Source organism: Mesoplodon densirostris, chromosome 17, assembly GCF_025265405.1.
Source record: "Mesoplodon densirostris isolate mMesDen1 chromosome 17, mMesDen1 primary haplotype, whole genome shotgun sequence".
In the NCBI taxonomy this organism is placed as follows: domain Eukaryota; kingdom Metazoa; phylum Chordata; class Mammalia; order Artiodactyla; family Ziphiidae; genus Mesoplodon; species Mesoplodon densirostris.
In genome coordinates this window covers 51,351,891-51,371,908 of record NC_082677.1, presented here as the reverse complement: position 1 = coordinate 51,371,908, position 20,018 = coordinate 51,351,891, and positions in this window count along the sequence as shown.

The following is a 20,018-nucleotide window of genomic DNA, read 5'->3' as shown; positions in this document are numbered from 1 at the left end:
GGGAAACATCCAAGCTCTATCAAGGTGATTAGAAAGCATATTCAGGTATGAAATGTAGGCTTGCTGCAGAATAATAGGTTAACTAATAGTCAGGTATGGGAATAAAATCCAGAAAGATGATATTAATATGTCATGTCTCTGGGATTCTCAATGGAGGTGGTGTAGAGTCCAACTGATTTATGTTCTTAGTGGTAATAATGTAACAGCCCTTCCACATTTGCCATCTACCAACTTAACTCTGCTCTGATTTCACTTAGCTATTTGACTTTCCATGAACATTTTCCTTGGGTAATTGACAGCCATCATACTGGACTGTAAGCTTTGTGAGGGCAGGAAATGTATCTGTCTTGTCTACCTTTGTCTCTATGTGTCTAGGATAGGGGAGAGCTTAATATTGGTTGAATGAAATGGATATAGCTTTCTTTTTATTTTCTGATCCCTCTCTTATACATCTGATTAGCGTTGATTGGCTTTGAGTTATTGAAGACCTTGAATTTGGAGTTCTGTAGACCAGAGTGTTGTGGGCTGAATTGTATTGTGCCTGCCACGCCCCTGCCACAAATGCATATGTTGAAGTCCTAACCCCCCATACTTCAGAATGTGACTGTATTTAAAGATAAGGTCTTTAAAAGGGTAACTGAGTTAAAATGAAGTCACTGGTATGGACCCTAATCCAATATGACTGGTGTCTTTATAAGCAGAAGAGGGACACAGACAGGCACAGAGGGAAGGCCACGTGAGGACACAGGGAGAAAGTGGCCATCTACAAGCCAAGGAGAGTGGCCTCAGAAGAAACTAACCTGCCAACATCTTAATCTTGGCATTCTAGGCACCAGAAATGTGAGAAAATAAATTTCTGTTGTTTAAGTCATACAGTCTGCAGTACTTTGTTATGACAGTCCTAGTAAACTAATACACAAGGCGAGGCTGCCCATCTGGGAGGGAGTGCCACCTGGCCTCTTTCTTTGACATATCTGTTCAGTCACAGAGTAAATGATGGTTAAAGGAAGCTACTACTGGATCTGTTTTTTAGACAATCACATTAAGGCTCAAAGAGGCTAGAAGTTAAGCTAATTTCAAACATGAATAAGCAACTCATTCATTATTGCCTTTTAAAATTTTGTTATTTGGAACATTATTCCGAGAAGATAAGTAGAAAAAAGAATTCTAAGATCAAATATGTTTGGAAACACTGCATACAATTTCTTCCTCTTAGCTATTCACACAGCTTATTAAAATATTAAGGACTCTAAGTGACATTGCATTTAAGAAGGCTGTTTAATTTTGTTAAATCTAGTATTTACCAAATGTTTTTGACCAGAGAATTTATTTTCCTATAACAAACATCTCAGAAAATCTAGTACAATGAGTATTCTGCTGACAATATTTCAATAAAAACTCATCTATCAGCATCCATAAGCTAATCTGCTTCGCTGAATGGAAATCAAATTCCAAGGTGGTCAAAAGGTACAAACTACCAGTTATAAGAAAAATAAGTCCTGAGGATGTAATGAACAGCATGATGACTATAATTAATACTGTATGGCATATTTGAAAGTTGCCAAGAGGCTGTATCTTAAAAGTTCACATCACAAGAAAAAGAACTGTAACTATATTTAATTAACATCCATGTTAACTAAACTTATTGTGGTAATCATTTCAGAATATATATATATATATATATATATATATATATATATGTATGTATATCAAATCTTTACGTTATACACCTAAAACTAATACAATGTTATATGTCAATTTTAAAAAAGAAAAAATAATATGAAAAAGAATATACACATAATGGAATCACTTTGCCATATACCTGAAACTAACACAATAATGTATATCAATTATAGTTCAATAAAAAGATAAAAAATAATGAATGATAGATTATAAAAATTGTGATTTCTTAATAAAGTACCAACACTATTGTTAGTCCATGGGAACATTGGCCTCAGTGTCTCTCAAATAAATTGATGGCATATGCTGTTTCCCTCTGGCCAGACTGCCCCACCATACTTGTCCTCTTGGTCATGTTTCAAAATCCTTCTCAAGTTTCATCTTCTTTGTGCAGCCTTTCCTGATCCTTTCTTCTCCCACTCTCCACCGGGTCATAAGACATAATCCACCATACTCTTTTCTGGATTGCATTCTGGTACATGCAGTTAGTGTCCTTTTGTGTTGTACTTATTTGGTTACATTTCTATTTCTCTTATTGATTGGGAGACTCTTGAGGGCAAGACGTGTGTCACACTCATTTTCTATCTTTGACACAAGCAGAGTGTCTGATACGTGATGAGTGCCCAGGGAACGGTGGCACACTGAATCAGTTCCTAGTTTTGTGAGTAGCTCTTTGGTGCTGTATTCTCTGGCCACCTTACCTGGCCTACATTTTTAAGCATATTAAACTCATCCGATAAAAGTGTCTTCTCAGTAGAATGCTCTAGAGAAAAGGACCAACACCTTTAAAATACTAAAATCAGAAAGCAGTATTAAGCAACAATTGGAGCTAGTGTTGCTCATTGTTTTGAAAAACAATAGCTCCCACGCATTCCACACCAACCATAAGCCGGTCTGTGCTAAATGCTTTGTGCACACTAATTTATTTATTTATTTATTTATTTATTTATTTATTTATTTATTATCTTCAGCTGTGTTGGGTCTTTGTTTCTGCGCATGGGGTTTCTCTAGTTGTGGCGAGTGGGGGCTACTCTTCGTTGCGGTGCACAGGCTTTTCATTGTGGTGGCTTCTCTTGTTGTGGAGCACGGGCTCTAGGTGCGTGGGCTTCATTAGTTGCATCACATGGGCTCAGTAGTTGTGGCTCATGGGCTCTAGAGCACAGGCTCAGTAGTTGTGGCGCACGGGGTTAATTGCTCTGCGGCATGTGGGATCTTCCTGGACCAGGGCTCGAACCCGTGTCCCCTGCATTGGCAGGTGGATTCTTAACCACTGCGCCACCAGGGAAGCCCCACACACTATTTCTATATGGTAATGATGGCTATTGGTTCTCTGTTGCCTCCATTTCCAAACAAAAGCACAGACGCTCTTGGAAACTCAAGCTGAGTTGACTGTTCCTGTTTGGTGAATTGTGAGGAAATAGGTGGTGAGAAAGAACAGTTTTCTCTTGCCCAACTTTTTCCTCTATCTATATTTGAACAATCTATATTTGAGACCTCCCAGGTGAGCAAGATGTATACAGCACCCTGTATCCCACGGGATGGAAAAATTTGGCTTATGTGTCATTTGCCTGTGTAAATGTCTGAAGAAAAGAAAAATATACTTATCTGGGAAAAGGGGTAAATCTTCCTCATTTATTCATTTACTCATTGATTCATTAACTCAACTATTACATCAAGATGAGTAAGACATGGTCCTTATTCCCTGGGAACTCTCAGCCAAGTGAGAGGTATTAACCACCACACCACGAGATAAGTGCCATCTTGGAAAAATGAACTACGTGCTGTACAGGCCCAGAGGAAAGAGGCCTCATCCCAGGAATGTGCGTTGCCTAGGGTATTTTTCAGCTCCATAGAACTTTCTGTCATATCCTTACTGGGCTATGGTCATCCTCAGTTTCTTCCTTTCTCTCATGAAGTATAGCAAAGATAAGCATTCAATAAAAAGTATGTATTAAAGTTTAGAGATAAAATAAAAATTATTTCTTCTAAAATTCACATGGACAAAATGGAGATTTCCTTTGCAATAACTTTCAAATAAAGAACATATATTTGAATGTGCTCAAAGTTAATATCTTTTTACTTTGCAACGTAAAATAATCTTATGATTAAAACAACCATAATGATTATAATAAATAACTTTTCATTATCCAATCTTTCCCCAATAACCTTAAAAGCTGCAGTATCTCCAGTGTTTAGAACAAATGCGCACATAGTAGGTGCTATGTAAATATTTTGTTGAAGGCATAAAGGGCTGAAGAACTTCCTCTTTATTCTTAGCAGAATCTGGCTGGTGAAGAGAAAGTTGGAGTGATTGCTTCTTGGAAGGAAGAGCAAAAGTGCCTAAAATCCATTTCCTGCTCTATTGGTGAATTATTAGCATTATTATTATTGCTATTATTGTTATTTCTTTAAATATACTGCATTTGCTAAGCATATTCTACTTTTGGAATTGTAACTGAGCAGGGACTCTGTGGTGCCTTCCTGGGACAGACCCCACCCACCGATATCCTCCTCCTGCTTCTGTTTTGTAGAAAACCTTTAGCCTCTTAGGCCTTCCCTGAGTTCCAAAGAATACATTTAATCAAAGAAGTGAGACAATACAGAAACAAAGGAAAACAGTCAAGCAAGACAATATAATAATAGTGTAGCCATTAAACAAACTCAAGGGCCTTTAGGTCCTCCGCAAGGGCTATAGATAATATTCTGAGCCATGTCCTTTGAGCTGTTTTTCAAATACTGAAACACCCACCAGGTAGAAGACGGTAACTGCATGCTGCCCACAAGTGTGTAGACCTCAGACATGTCGGAAACAGAAAGTTGATGAATCCCGATTATCTTACCACCAACTAATCAGAAGAATGTCCATGAACTGATCACCTACCCTGTAACCCTCTGCCCCACTCTGTCTTTAAAAACCTTTTCCTGAAAACCATCGTGGAGTTTGGGCCTTTTGAATACTAGCTGCCTGGACTCCTTGCTTGGCACCCTGCAATAAATGTTACACTTTTCTTCACCACAACCTGGTGTCAGTAGATTGGCTTTATTGCGCGTGGGCATGCAGAATCAAGTTTGGTTCGGTAACAGAAATACTGTATGTAATCTCACAGTCACCTTGTGAGGCAGGAGTTTTTCTCTTTCTTATTTTATTGCTGGAAGAATTACATCACAACCAGTTTAAATAACTTGCCTTCTCCCTCCACCGATTTGTGGCTGACTCAAGATTAAAATCGTTGTTTCCTGACTCTAATCAAGCAGGCCACTTAACGGTAACATATGCATTTCAAAGAAAGGATAAGTAGGCTGCAAAAGTCAAGATTTTGGGAGGAAAATAAAGACAGTGCTAAGATTTTTAAATAGTGCTGATGAAGAACAGCAATAACTTCTGGAATTATTATCTCTGGAGAAGTGAAGAGTGATGCGAATCCTTAATGATGGTTTTAAATGATGATGTGTGATTATTCTAACAGTATGATAGATCATAAAGAAAAATGAAGATGTTCCCATCTTTTCTATGTACAGAATTACAGTGAAACAGCTAGAGTTGAAGGCTACAAATATTTAATCAGTAATTCTGTCCAGAGCTCTCTGTTAGAGAGGAGGAGAATGTACCCTAAGAAAGCTCAGAAGGCCAGTTTGGGAGCTGATGTAGTATTGGATTGCTCTGAGATTCCCTGAAAGCTCCTCAATCCATCCTTCTCATGGCCCAGACCCAGCAGAATCACTGGCCAGTTAGAGTCCCTCTAGCTCACCAGTCACAGCTTAGCCATCATGAAGTCCAGACTTATCACAGATTTGATGGTATACGAACCCAGAAATTGCCTCATCTCCCCAGAGGCTTACCGTTGGACACTGAGGTCACAAAATATGATGACGTGATAGGGAAAGGGACAAATCAATTGCCTGTGTGCCTGATAAAATGAAGACTTAGGCTGAAATATCCTGGCATTCAATAAAGATTCATTTGTCCACACTAGCTGCTGGCCATCTGGATTATGTTAATTTAGTAGAGCTAGGCTCTCTCCTACTCCCTAAACTATCTCACTCACTGAAGTTTTCCAAGAACTCTTTCACTTTGTATTTTTGCCAGAGTTACTGTCTCAAAACACATGTCTGGTAACGTCCTCCCCACATCAGGGAATGGGACATAGTTACAGAAAACACAGAACAAAACTCAGGTATCTTACTTGGCATTCATGGCCCTTTGGAATCGGGCTCTAATCCACCTCCACACACTCTAATTTTAGCGATGTTGGTAAAACGAGGCAGAGGAACCAAGCTGAATTCATTTTATTTCTCCTGTGACTGGTGCAGGCTGTGACACAAAGCAGGTGTCCACTTCATGTTCCTTGAATGAATGGCTGAATGAGAGACACAGGGCACTTACCCAACCCAACATTGCATTGTGTGCACTGCACTCTCTATCTGGAAAGTCTTTCCCTCCATTTCCAATTTTATTTTCATTTATTATAGACCTATCTGTTCTTAGTCCAGGTCAAATTACTGCTCCCAGTGAAACTTTCCTGGATGTTGGAATTCATCTCTCTCCTCTGTTTTTTGAATCCTCTTTGTGGGTATTGCTTTTATGATACTTCTATACTCTGGCCTAGATTATAGCTTCTGGTGTGCACATCTCTTTCTAGCTCATAGAATGTGAATCCTGGGAGACAGGAGAAATATATTACTAAACTTTGTGTCATGCATAATACTTTGAGCATGAAAGGGTCTAATTAAATTTTATTTAGCCAGAATCCCATCTTCCTGCACTAACCTTCTGTATTCCCCCAACCTCTCACTTCAATTTTTCATTTTCCTCAGTTCACACCTCACTATCCTGTTTCAAGTGGTAACCCCCTACTCAAGCCCCACATGTCTCTCATGTCTCCTCCTCAGATCTTTTAATCACTCCTGGAACCCTTGGCTCAGGCCCTCCTCTGTCTTTTTGGGCTGTGACGCCTCTGCACTTTCCCCTGTAATGAGTGTACTTGAGCAGTAACAGTGACTGTTTTGGTGACATAGGAAAGACAGAGAGGTAGATACAGAGATGGTGGCCCTTTGACCCTTGGAGTGAGAATAAATGACATACACATTATAGAGGAAGATTGTGTCTCTCCAAGGAGGACTGCTCTCTACTTGGCTTTTGCCCACATTGCTGAGGTTGACTTTTCCTTTGAGGAGGACCTCACAAGCCTTCTCTATCACCAGCTTTGCCCCAAAGTCTCCAAGTATCTCCAGGTAATAAAATGGGAAGAAGTAGCAGGTTAGTTAGTTGATGCCAAAGAAATGGCTACAACAGGAGTGATGTGAGGAATGGTGTGGAGAGTGGGGCAGAGTCAAGGTGTAGTCTAGGAGGAAGGGGACCAAGTGCAGGGGAAGCGGGGCTGGGATGCTCCCTACTCTTCTGTGGTGAGGCTGTAAAGAAGAAACAGTGAAGATGATCAAAGTTCATTTAGATCCGTATCTTCCCATCCTTGCCAGTTCAACTTCCCTTTTTTCTCACTGTCCCAATAGTTCTTCCTTTCCTTAAACTCATGTATGCATATCCTTCCTCTTTTTCATCTTAACTTGGTTACCCCTTCTGGATGTTTTTCTGTCAGGACCTGGGTTTCTCAACTTTTTGGCTTTTTGATCTAAGTCTATCTGAGTCATAACTCTTTCTGAGGTGGATGTATATCCTCAGCTGCTTCTATTCCTGGTGGGAGATAGGAGAGGCTTGTGGCTGGAGGGATCCCTGGAATCTTCCACCTTCTAGCACTATCTTAAGGAAGACCACCACCAGGAATAGAATTTCCCAGTGTTTGGAGCCCCCGTCCTGAACAAAACAGGTTAAATTACCTGAGGATGCGTCTCAGAAACTATCTGCAAGGGTGAGTGGCAACCAGAGAGAGGAAAAAAGAGAAACAGTTACAGCAGAGGAGTGGAGAGAAGTGCCCGCCCATGGTTTTAAAGCTGAGGCACGGGATGGAGACGAAACCTTATGATCAGCCAGGAGCCCAAAATGTCAAAAGTTTTTTGATGCCACATTGAAGGGCCATGATACTGGGCCTTCTCTCTCAATAACCCTCCCGCAAACAAAAGAATGTTTCTTCAGCAGGCCGACAGATGAGCAGTCCCAGTTAACTACTTCAAAAAACTATCAAAAAGAGTCCCTTAATTTTTCATCCTTTTAACTCACTAATCAGCTAGTTAATTTCTCTGTCTTCATGAAATTAGCATGTGCCTGGAAAACAGAACTGTGCTAAGGTATGGAAGTGGGGGCTGTTTAAGAGTGGAATGAGTCATGTCAATTTATACAGATATCGGGACTTCCCTGGCGGTCCAGTGGTTAGGACTCTGCACTTCCACTGCAGGGGGCACAGGTTCAATCCATGGTCAGGGAATTAAAATCCTGCATGCTGCACGGTGCAGCCAGAAAAAAAGAAAAAATGTATACAAGTATGTTTGCAGATACCAAAAGTGTATGAGAGTCTGGACCTTAAATTATTCCATCCTTCCAAATAAAAGCTTATTCTGCAAGAATAGGAGAATGGTATTATGCTGTCTTTACTTCTCTAAATATCTGTAAATCGAGGGTCATTTGATAGGAGAAAAGCATGTTCTCCAAATTCTATGCAGTCAGAAAGGTGTCATGGTCAAGCTGAGCTCTCAGGAGGGGGCTCTTCTCTGGACTATTGGCAGAGGCTTGAGCAACCAAATGAATTATCTGGGTCACAGGATAACTACGGATTGAGGAGAACTGGATGCAGTAGATCCTCTGTGCATGACTTTCTCCCATTCCTCCAAGCAAATCCACTTTGAATCTGTACGTGAAGAGGGCAAGAATTAATAGGCACGAATGGACAGCCACATGCGTCCTGGCACACTCTGCTTCGAATAAGCTAACTACATCGACTGGAGAGCTGTAGGAGTGAGACGTTCGCTTGTTCTCTTGGAACGACTTCCCACGGCTTTGCTCTTTATCTGCATCTTGCCCATCCTTTAAAGTGGGGCTCCCTCTCACTTGCTCCAAGGGGCGTTCTCTGATGGTGCAGCTCACGGCTGCCCCTCCCTTTTCTGATCCTGCACTGCCCACACTGTCCTCATCAATAATGTACACCTCATTATTCAACCACACTGTGTTGCTTTCTAGATGTTTCATGAGGGGAAATTCCTTGTCCTTAACTGGACCGATTGTTCCTTGAGGGCGACATCTGTGACTCATTATTTTATGTCCTCTATGTTCAGGATCTTATCATTGGAAATCAGTTAACATGTAACCAGTTGAATCAGATCCTATAGTGTTGTGGATATTTTGCAGAGGTATCATTCTTTTTAAGCCAACATTTAAAAAAGTAGAGCCTTTTGATTAAAGATACTTTTAAAGAGCTCAGTAAAATACTCAAAAAAATCTCAAGATTTAGTCTTAGTTTTAAACATAAAGAAATGGGATAAATTATAGTATTGACTTTGAGCTCATTGACCCTCTTCTGCACTTTCTTTTTGACATGGGGGTGAATAGTGGCTCTGCCCTTGGGTTGATAATAACAGCACTAGACCACCTTCACCCACATCAGGTACTGCTATGCTCAGCGCTTTACATGTGTTTTCTTCCCATTGGTCCTTTGGCATGGGTACTATTATCATGCTCATTAGACAGATGAGGAAACTGGGATTTAAGGAGGTGACTCACCAAAGGTCTCCATCCCCTTATTTAAAGGAAGAACCAAATTTTGAACCAAAGTCTATCAGAGGCCAGATCCCAACTCTTAATCATTGATCTTTACAGCCTTCCTTCTGTGACTAGGTGAATTCTTACATATATTCCTCTTGAAAAAATAAGTTGAACTCTTTCATGCACTACAATTGGAGGCTAAGTCCAGGACGGTGGCATTTACCATGGATTTGTACTCTTCCAATGTACTGTGATGGTCAAGTTTTCGTTCAGTTCTGCTGCCATGGCCAAATCTGGTCCTTCTAGGATTTATGATTTTTGGAATAGGCCAGGTTATAGTTCACTATGATAGGATGTGCTAAAATGGAAACCTAGCTTGTTCAGTGTATAATGATTTTTTAAAACAATTTTGATACTTGCAGCTGTAAGCAATACATTATATGGAGAGACAATAGAGAGAGAGAGAAACAGTTGATTTCTCTTTAGCCTTGACCCTTGGGGACTCAGGGACTTCTTTCTCATAGAGGATCTGTAATATGATACAGAGTCTTGCATCTCTGAGTCATTAGTACTAAATCCAATCCAGTGTAATAATGGCCACAAGCAGCTATTCTGTGATTATCTAATGCTTTATAGGAAATGAATTTACATTCCGGTAGATTCCAGGAATATATATACAGAACATTCTAACATCTATGACTTCTTAGAAGGATTTTTTCCTTAAAAACTATGTTAATAAGAGTTGACAGTTATATCAGAAATGACTTCCTCAAGTCTGTGTTGGAAATATGGAAGAAAGCTTGAATTTCCTCTACAGACGTGAAAAATGGACCCTCTTATTGTATTATCAAAAGGCAGCGTTGAGTTCATTTGGCAAACATCATATGCATAAGGAGGGCCACATATACACCCACATGAACAGCTTGGGAAATAGGCTCACTCTCTATGGATTTTCTAGAATTGCTGAAGAAAGAATAACTGATCGGATGATGTGAGAAACATCTGTACAAGTTAACAAGAGGACAGTTTAGCTACTGAAGAGGTGATGTAGTGTAAGAGTTAAAAGCAGAAACCCTGGAGCCAAAGAGCTAAGCTCCACCACTTACAACTCTGTGACCTTGGGCAAAGCATTCAGCCTCTCTGCATCTCAATTTCTTGGCTCTAAAATGTGGGTCATAATAGTATCTACCTCATAGGGTTGTCATGAGGATTAAATGAGTGAACATATGTGGAGTACTTAAGACAGCGCCTGGCACATGTAGGCACTGGCTATTATTATTATTAGAGTTGAATATAGAGATTTATATTGATACTGTTCATAATAAATGTAAAGTAGCTCTTGAATCTCCACAGTTTTTCAATTCTCTTAAGGGAAGTAGAAAATTTTGTACATCTATATATTTGACATTGTCTGGGGTGCCAGATACCCAGGGAGTTGCCAGGGACACAAACATGAAAAAGGCATAGTCTTTACCCTTGAGGGATTTATCATCTAGAAAAAGGCAGCTATGCACACCAGTGATTCTCAATCATTATGTTAAGTGCATGAGTAGAGATGTCAAGCTGTTATGAGCGTATAAAGAGAGGATTGAGTAATTTTCCCTGGGAGAGCTGCTTAATCAGGTGATGCTCAACTAGGGTTCGAAGGATGAGTACAAGTAAGTTCACTAACAATCAGTACGGGGATCAGTCTCTTTTGTGGAAGATGCTGTAGCACTAGGGTGCCTAGAACATTTTGTAGACTTTATCACCAAATAGTAGTAACATTTGCTAACCAGTTACGACCTGATAGGTCTCTTTACTAGATTTTTTTACAAAAGGGTAGAGAGAAAAGGGAATTAGGAGGAAGAGAAAGAGTGAAAATTAAAAAGAAGAGAAAAAGGAAAGTGCATAAAGTTAAACATATGAAGGTAAAAAGGCTTTCCTGTCCAATATCCTATTCAAAGGCAGTAATGTCTCTGTGGCTTATTTTAGTAAATTAATCAGACACATTGAAGCCAAGGAGAGAGCTGTGTATTTCAGTGTTATGAATGAAAGAACTTTATTTAGAGATGATCCCTCCAAGGAAACAATGCTATTTTAACTGATTTCTGTGTGACATCCGGTTTGTCCCTCAGTAGGCAATATACAGACATTTAAACTGCAGTTTGCCCAGTTCTGCTTCACTGGTCATTGGGGAAATTCATCTAAAGCTGCAAAAAGGACTGGAAATGTTTGCATCATATTAATAACTGGGAAACTGAGGAAGCTGCCAACTGGCAGTAGAGTGTGTTTTGGTGGTTTGATAAGGCTACTAAAGAGTTTATGATGTGACAGATGTTTCACTACACTATTGTGAAATGAATAGATTATGAGAAGTAATTAGATGTACATTGGAATCAATGCTGTTATCATCGAGGCCTTCAGGCGATGCAGTAGATGAGAGTCTTGGCAGCAGGTGGTCCAATGGCTCCAAGACAGGAAGACACACCGCGGGAGACTGAGTGACAGGTTTCACAGATCCAGGGGGTGAGAGATCTGAGCTGGGGCTTGCATTTGTAATCTTTACTCATGTATAAATAATAACAACTCCGCCACTGACTTCCTATGCTATGTCATAGCCTCTGTTACCCTTACACACATGTAGAATAGGGCTGGTTTCATCCACTCAAAGTTATTCTTGCTCTCCCTGTTTTCAAATATGCCTATGTATGTTCGATCGTAACTGACAGCTCTATCATTTTTGAGGGAAGACTTTTAGAGCTAATCATCTGATGATTACATTCATTTTTAATGCTTGGCATTGAGCTGCCATTGTACAAAACTTCCTATAGGTTGCAGATCAGAGGCTGGAAAGTACTTTAACTGCCTTTCATCAGGAAGGCGGTTTCTTCTCTCTGGCTCAATGACTAACATTTAAAGGGACACGTTTGTCTCTCTGCTCTGTGAAATCCCTTTGCAGGGGACTTGGCAGGGTCACCCTCCATGCTTGAAGCAACCATATGGAGCCTGCTGCTTTCAAGGGAAGGTTTTGGTTTTTGCCAGTTTCCAGGGTCAGCTATTAGCACACTGGGGAATGTTGAAGTTTCCAAGCAAAGAATGAAGAGGGAGGGAAGAAATGGGTGATTAGGGGAATTAAGTAACTGATTCCATGTGTACATCTGCTATCCCTGTAGGAAGAAGAAATATCTGGTAGAATCATTTATTAGCCCCTATCTGCTTAAAACAGCAATGGTATTTATGTAAAAAAGGGGGGGGGCTTTGTTGAATGATTTCAAAATAATATGTAACTCTGATAATTAAAGAGACCTTAGTAGAAAATATGTAGCATATGGCTATATACTCACATCTGTGCAAGCTTTTAATACTCTTTCTTATATATCAACCTAATTAATTCTTCTATTCATTTGTTTAATAAATCTTCATTGAACCTTCACTATATCCCTATTAGTTGTTGCTCTGCATATAAACCTAAATGATTATCATGTACAACTCAACTGTCTCTTTTGGGGGTGTGTGTATGTGTGTGTGTGTGTAACTGCCTCTCTTCCTTTTATAAGAAGCTAGATGTTTTGTTGGGAAGGTGTTTTTTAGATACTTATTTGAAGCCATTATGCATCGCATAAAAGACTTATTAGAACAGAGAGTAGAAACGAGAATAATTTAGTGGCATAATATAAAGCTATAATATGCAAACGTTTTTAAAAATAAGGACTACTAGTTCGTGTTCTTAACTAACTTACGGATACTTTGGATTAACTAGTGACTGAAAATTCTGAAAAGATAAGATTTTCTTCCTGATTAATAATCTGATTAATAAAAGTCTAGAGAAAAGTCACCTACTCCACATGCCATATGTTAAACTAAGAATGATAAAGATCTAAATGCACTAAACTCAAAGCTTTTGCCTTTGAAAGGTCTGCTGTATCAGATATCTGTGTCTGGGGAACTCTAGTGTAAACTACCATCTCTTGTGATTTTGACAGAGCCCAAGGCTGGTCAATCAGGACTTCCTGGGAGGGCAATAAAGCTTAATCCTTCATAGATAATAGGACCTTGTCAAACAGGCACAGGGAGCAACCCAAAGAGGAAAGCTCTGTTCAATTGGTCTATCCCCAAATGAGCATGAACTTTCAGCAATAATAGCGACCACTTATACAAGACTCTGCTAAGTGCTTTCCAGACGTTATCTCATTTAATCCTCACAATAGCCTTAGAAGGCAGATCCCATGATTATCCTCACTTAGTAGATGAGAACACTGGAGTTTGGGTAGATTAAGAAAAATTTTCAAATTTGCCCAGGAAGTGGCAAAACCTGGATTTAAAACCAGTTCTTTGATTCCAACGCTCGTGTGCTTTATCACCATCTTTCAGGTCAAATGGTATTCTTCAAGTCCTTTGCTTTCTCAATGGGATTTAAGGTCTGATAGGTTTCAAATAGGGAGAAATTATTCACAAGAAAACTCATGTAGCCCTATTATCTCATTGGATAAAAAACCAACTGCACAAAACAAGGCTCAAAATATGCATATTTATATTTATTAAGATTCTTGTGATACTGACTTTGTCCCACTATTAATTGTGGGGCTTTGGATGGACTGTGCCCATGAGTTCTAGTAATTGGTGAATTCTCCCATTTCTGCCATGGTGATTAAATTAAACAAGATCCTAAGGTGATTCTTATGCACATTAAAGTTTGAGAAGCAGTAGTCCAATTCTATCAATGCTTGGACATCTCCAACAATAGAAATGCCAAACATTCTGCCTTTGGACTGATCTAACTGGTAGAGTTTGCACCAAACTTTGTCTCCCAATGGCTTCTATAGTTAGATTAAAATTCTATGATGGAGCTTTTTAAACTGAAGTTAGATATGTTGATACTAAAGTTTATATGGAATAACAAATATGGAAGAATGCTCATAACAATACTAAAAGAAAAAACTGTCAGACAGTTAAACATACCATAAAGACTCTGTAATTAAAACATTATTGTGCTGGTGCATGAGAAGACAAATAGACCAGGGGATAGAAAAGAAAGCCTAGACGTTGACCCAAGTATGTAGGTAAATTTAGTATAAAATAAAGACAGTAGCTCAAATGACTTGGGAAAAGATAAATTTTTAAATAATGACACAGAATAGCCATTTAGAAATAAATGAAACTGGATCCATTTTTTATGCCATAGGCAAGAATAAACTCCAAATATATCAAAAGGTGAAAAATGAAGCCATGTAAATACCAGACGAATTCATAGCTGAATTCCTCTTTAACCTAGATGCAGGAAAGTGCTTTTGAACTGTGACTCAAAATCTAGAAGCCAAAAAAGAATATATTGATAAGTTTGCTTACTGGTTTTTTTTATGGCAAAAACACAATAGACAAAATTAACTAACACACTGGAGGAGAATATTTGCAACATATATTGTGAAAGGTTGATATTCCTAATATATTAAGAGCTCTTAAAAATTGAGAGGCAAAGAACCAAATCCCCAACAGAAAAATGGAAAGACTTAAATAGACAATTCACAGAAATATTATAAACTGGCTTTTAAAATATGGAAAGATGTTCAAACTCATGCATAATTAGGTAAGGGTAAATTAACATTGAGATATTTCTCACCCACCAGATTAAAAAATTTTTAAATATGACAATACATTCTGTTGGTAAGGCTATAGGGAAACAGGCACTCTCCTGCATTGCTGGTGGGAATGCAAACTGATACAACCCATCTAAACGGGAACTTGGTGATATTTAACAAGCCTACATATGCCCTTACTTTTGAACCTAGCAATAGCACTTAAAGGGATTTGCCTTGCTACTCCCCCCAAAATACAAAGATTCTTTGTATAACGTTATTTACTGCTTCATTGTTTGTACAGTTGACCCTCGACCAACATGAGGGTTAGGGGACCCACTCTCTGTGCAGTCAAACATTCACATATAACTTTACAGTTGGCCCTCTGTAGCCTTGGTTCTGCATCCATAGATTCAACCAAATTTGGATCTTGTAGTACCATAGTACATATTTAGTAAAAGAAATCTCAGTATCGGTGCAGCCACTATGGAAAACAGAATAGAGGTTCTTCAGAAAAGTAAAAACAGGGGCTTCCCTGGTGGCACAGTGGTTGAGAGTCCGCCTGCCGATTCAGGGGACGCGGGTTCGTGCCCCAGTCCGGGAGGATCCCACATGCCATGGAGTGGCTGGGCCCCTGAGCCATGGCCGCTGAGCCTGTGCGTCCGGACCCTGTGCTCTGCGGCGGGAGAAGCCACAGCAGTGAGAGGCCCGCATACCGCAAAAAAACAAAACAAAACAAAACTAAAGATAGAACTACCATATGATTCAGCAATTTCACTCCTGGGTATATATCTGAAGAAAAAGAAAAGTCATTCAAAAAGATACATACACCCTAATGTTCATAGTAGCATTATTTACGATAGCCAAGAAGATATGGAAGCAACTTAAGTGTCCATCAACAGATGAATGGATAAAGCAGTTGTAATATATATAAAATACATACTAAAAAAGAATGAAATTGTGCCATTTGCAACAAGATGGATGAACCTAGAGGGTATTAGGCTTAATGAAATATGTCAGACAGAGAGAGACAAATACTGTTTGTTATCATTTACATGTGGAATCTAAAAAATAAAACAAATGAATAAATATAACAAAACAGAAACAGACTCACAGATATAGAGATCAAACTAGTGGTTACCAGTGGAGAGAGGGGAGGAGGGAGGGGCAAGATAGGGATAGGGGATTAAGAAGTACAAATTACTGGGCCTCCCTGGTGGCGCAAGTGGTTGGGAGTCCGCCTGCCGATGCAGGGGATACGGGTTCGTGCCCCGGTCTGGGAGGATCCCATATGCCGCGGAGCGGCTGGGCCCGTGGGCCATGGCCGCTGAGCCTGCGCGTCCGGAGCCTGTGCTCCGCAACGGGGGAGGCCACAACAGTGAGAGGCCTGCATACCGCAAAAAAAAAAAAAAAAAGAAGTACAAATTACTATGTAATAAAATAAATAAGCTACAATGATATATTGACAGAACAGGGAATATAGCCAATATTTAATAATAATGTTAAATGGTGTATAATCTATAGAAATTTTTGAATCACTATCTTTACACCTGAAACTAATATAATATTGTAAATTAACTGTACGTTAATAAAAAGTTTCTCTTTTTTCAGCTTTATTGAGGTATAATTGACAAGTAAAATGACAAGATATTTAAACTGAAAAATGTGATGATTTGATATATATATATATGTTGTGAAAATATTCCCCTCATTGAATTATTAACACATCCATTATCTCACTTATTTACCTTTTACTTTTTGTAAGAATATTTAATTTCTACTTTCTAATATACAATATGAAAAGAATAGTTTTCAATAAATGGTGCTGGGAAAACTGGGCAACCACATGCAAAAGAATGAAATTAGACACCTATCTTACACCATACACAGAAATTAGCTGAAAATGTGTTAAAGACTTAAATGTAAGACCTGACACCATAAAACTCCTGGAAGAAAACATAGGGGTAAGCTCCTTGATGTGAGTCTTGGCAGTGATATTTTTGATTTCACACCAAAAGCAAAGGCAATAAAAGCAAAAAGGCACAGCAAAGAAAACCATCCACAGAACAAAAAGGCAACCTATGGAATGTGAGAAAATATTAGCAAGCTTCATATCAGATAATATCCAAAATATATAAGGAACTCATACAACTCAGTAGCCAAAAAACACACAAGCTAATTAAAAAATGGACAAAGGACCTATATAGACATTTTTCCGAAAAAGACATACAAATGGTCAGCATATGAGAAGTTTCAAGGTCCTGAAAATCAAAGAACAATTGAGGAATTGCCCCAGATCACACAAGACAAGAGTATAAACATCCTCAGTCATTTCTTTTTTGGCTCCACCTTAAGCCCACTCATTTCTTGTTTACTCTCTTCCTAAGGAGCTCCAGTTTGTCAAATCGCTAGTAAAGGAGCTCTCTAGGATTGAAAGCATTAGTCTAAGCATGATCTTAAAAGTCTAAAGTGAAATTGCCATCTCTTTTGTTTTAATGTTTGATTCAGATAAGTGGAGACCAAATGTTATAAGATCCCAAGGGAGTCAGATGAAGTTATCTCAAATTGAGGTATTGTCCTTAAATAAGGCAAGGGGGTGATTGCCAAGACCCTGTTGCATCTTCAGCTGCCACATTGTTTCCTGTATCCCATATCAGTAGTTGAGGTGTTATGGATCCTCAGTGCAGAATCTTATATTCATTCCCACTAAATGTTATCTTGCTAGATTTTAGACCATTGCTGCAGCCTGTTGAGATCTTTTTATATTCTGAAACTGTCATGAAATATATGAGCCCTTGTGCTATCTATACATTTTTTGAGTAAGCCTTCTATACCTTTTCCCAAGTCACAGATTAAAATGTTGAACAAAACTGAGCTCTCTTTAGATTGATATCAATTATTTAAGCAGAATACCTTTTCTTTGTCCAAATTATTACTACCCAACTCACACAAAGTATTCCATGTACTCAGTTGACTGTGCTCCATTTTACTTATGGAGCAGGGTACAAAAGGAAAATTGTCAAATGAAGTTTGAAGTTTAGATCCTTCTTAGCACAGTTCTATGAATTAGGGTCCCACATTTGTTGTTTGGCTGAGAAAAGCCTCTCAAGGCGTGTGGGATCACAGAGGTCAACTGAAGTCTGTTTGAAAGTCTGGCTTCATTTCTGCTCTGGCTTACTTAGGACTGATCACTGAAAAACTGCCAACCTGTCACTCCAAATGGCATACAGAGAAAGCAGAGACACTGACAAGCTAACAAGGTATTTTCTGTCATAACTTCTCTCCACAAACCAAAGGGGTGAGTTGAAGTGGGTGGATCATTTGTAATACAGGCAACTCATGTTGTCCCTAGTCAGGAAAAACAAGCTTTTATTAAGTGGAGTCCTTCAATACTATTTAAATGAACACATTCCATGTTATTAGTACAAAGAAAAGAAGAGACCATTAAACCCACAGTATGTACTGCTCAATGATTTTAATTCATAACGTTGCCCTAGTTAATCTAAAAGTAGCATCAATTATAGGGAGTTTATGAAGACTTTGACCTTATTTGGGGGGGATCAAAAAAAAAAACCTCCAGAATATTTCCTGTCCCTTCCAAAAGAAATGGGGGAAGCCAGGTATGTTAATTCCTTTAAAAATATTTAAGATAACTGTTTCCCCCTTGAAGACACATGTGCGCCAATCCACAGCATATAATTTCAACTGCTGACCACTGTTTTCTCATGTTTAGAAGCAATATGTTGCTACAGCAGCTCCCATTGTACCCCATATTATTGATACTGGGGACATTTAGAGCTATTTAGATCTAGTGCTTATAGATGTTTTTTTACTTTCTAGCTTCAATTTAAAAAAATGTAGTCAAAGAAAATAAACTGAGAAACATACTGATAGCAAATACTATCAAGGGTTAATATTCCTAATAGGTAATGACATACACATTGATTAAAAATGCTTAGACTCCAATGAATCAATGGAAAAAAGACATAAAGACAAAATTCACAAAATAAGAATATAAATAAGTAATAACATTTTAAAGTGTGTAAAGGAAAAGAAAATATCTCACAGATTCAGTTTTTACCTAACCTATTAGCAGTTATTTAATGAGTACATCCTTTATGGTGGGAGCATGAACTGGTAAAATCTTTCTGAAGGACAAATTTGATATCATATATCAAATGTTTAAAAATCGGTTATACTGTTGACATAACAATTCTGTTTCTTGTTATCTATTTTATTGAAACAATATTCTAGGTAAATAAGACAAAATAATGAGAAAAAGATCTCAGAAATAACATCATTTATAAATAGGAAAATCCATAAACAAAAGAAATGTTCAGCAATATGGCAATAGTTAAATTATGGCAAATCAGAGTAAATATTATGAAAACTTCTAATTTACAATGTCAATATAAAAAATAGGATACAAATTATATGTATAGAATAGTCTTATTTGTGAAATAATACACATAGAAAGAAAGTAAAAGTTACCTATGGTTAGACTGTATGCTTTTAATTTCCTTTAAACTTTAAAAAAAATATTTATTTATTTTGTCTGAGCGGGTCTTAGTTGCCCCGTGTGGGATCTTCGTTGCAGCACGTGGATTCTTAGTTGTGGCATGCATGTGGGATCTAGTTCCCCGACCAGGGATCAAAGCCAGGCCCCCTGCATTGGGAGCGTGGAGTCTTACCCACTGGACCACCAGGGAAGTCCCTAATTTCTTTTTAAAACTTTTTCTGTAAATCAAACTTTGTTCAGTGCATCTTGTTATATGATCAGAAAAAATATTTAAAATATTGATTAAAAAATTTAAACATGTTTATGTCACAGTGTGAGACTATACTTTAATATTTAAGCAATAACTTTTTCTTAGCGTAAGAGTATCTTTTTTCATATATTTCAAGATGGTGCCAGGAGATATGGAATACTACTAACTGGACTTGTTCTGAGATACCCTGTGGCCCCTTTTGGGGTCATCAGGAGCATGCTGAGCATTGTAATCCTACTGGCAGGCTCCAACCTACCCCAAGTACATCATCATTCTGTGCTACCACAGAATGGTACCTTCCTCTGTGCTACCATAGCATTTTCATCTCTCTGTTACCAACGAAGACAGTACATTATAGTTGTATCA